Source organism: Protomyctophum parallelum, assembly GCF_964188405.1.
Source record: "Protomyctophum parallelum genome assembly, chromosome: 9".
NCBI classification, from domain to species: domain Eukaryota; kingdom Metazoa; phylum Chordata; class Actinopteri; order Myctophiformes; family Myctophidae; genus Protomyctophum; species Protomyctophum parallelum.
Genome location: NC_139706.1, coordinates 830,361 through 832,328, shown reverse-complemented (window position 1 = coordinate 832,328; position 1,968 = coordinate 830,361).

Here is a 1,968-nt window from a genome sequence, read left to right as displayed (position 1 = left end):
TTGTTTGAAACAAAATGGTTGCTGCTTCTGATTAGTTACTAACTTTATTAGACCAATTTAAAATAGTATTAGATGTTTTTCGTTAATAATAACTTATGCTAATTATTACTGAACCATTTTAGATGTTTATATTTCACCAACAGGCATGATAATGCATTTATACTGGCAGAATAGGCCAGTGGCCACCGGCCGGCGCAGTACCGCACAATCACAGCTCAGTCCATTTTAATATCATAGCGCAATTCCATGTTTATATACATCTGCTGGTGGGGGGTGCTGCTATATGTTGATTGCCCATTTGTATAACACATTATATAATATAGGTGCTTGTATGGTGCGTGTATATAATAGGCCTACATTTAAATGACCACATTTAACACACACACACACACACACACACACACACACACACACACACACACACACACACACACACACACACACACACACACACACACACACACACACACACACACACACACACATTTGAAATGTTTATTGCGAACGCAGTGAGCCACTTACTATGACAGCAAGGGCTGAATGTCTGTGTGTGTGTGTGTGTGTCTGTCTGTGTGTCTGTCCCGCTGTTACACCACCCGCCCGCCACCAGAGGGCGCAGCTGTAGCACACACACACACACAGGGCGCAGCTGTAGCACACACACACACACACAACCACACACACACGAGCTGCGTTCGCTTCACGCGTTTGCGCGTCTTACTTGTTTATGTCCACATAATGAGAAGTACAGGAATACCTTGTACAAAGGACATAAACACTGCCAGTGCAGTTTGACAGTGGGACAGCAGCCAGTTACAACGTGCATGGACGGCAAAGCATCATTACATACAGTACAGCTGACATGTCGGACACAGGGCAGCAGACATACATCATGGATAAAGGAAACAACACCTCCTCCAAATTGAGCGGCTTCCTATAATGGCTGAAACTGAGCAATACCTCGCTAACTGCTTGGCTCTCCTTTTGGAAAGGCCGGCCATTTGTAAGCCCCTCACAACCAATTTATGCACATGACCTAGGCTACCAAAGATAAAAACTAAAAGTTTACATCTGTAGCCTAGCTGTGAGATGGTCTGCACTAGCTGCTGATACTTCAGCACTTTGGTTAGAAAGGCTTCTTCCAGGCTATAGTCAAAGGTACAGCCGACCTCGAGAATGAACACCTCTCTATGGTTTTCATTTACAACAATGACATCAGGGGTGTTAGAGAACACAGAATCATCATTACACAGGTTAAACATCCTCGGCTTCACAGTAGAATGCATATAAAGCATGATGGAAGACCTGAAAATGGAAGAGATGTCTTTTGATTATCAAATGCACTATTCTGTCATGCCTACATAATTATGTAAAGGCCCATGTTAACATGGCAACCATTTAAGATGTGGGACATGGTTTCAGCTATTTGTTCATGGCCATGATGGATACAGTGAGGAGCATGATTGCCTGGAAACCAGATGGAGAGATTAAGTTTAGAAGGTAGAACCTGTAATCTCTCTTTCAAAGTAAAAACAACAATGCACTCATCAATGGCAAGAGTGAGAGACAGAATGGTCCGCAGCAGGAAGACTTCTTTCCTTGTAATCTCAACTCAGTCCAATGTTGTACACACACACACACACACACACACACACACACACACACACACACACACACACACACACACACACACACACACACACACACACACACACACACACGCACACACGCACACAGACACACACACACACACACACACACACTGCAACTACTACACCACCTGTGCTGACTCATCACTGCCAAAACTTTAGGCTACAGTGGGAAACTATGACACACACACACACACACACACACACAAACTCTAGGGTAGAGGGTAATAATAAAAATAAAAATAAAATACTAATCATCATCATGCACGTTTTTTGGGCCGCCGTTCGCCCGGGGAGTGGCCCACGACCATGGGTCTTG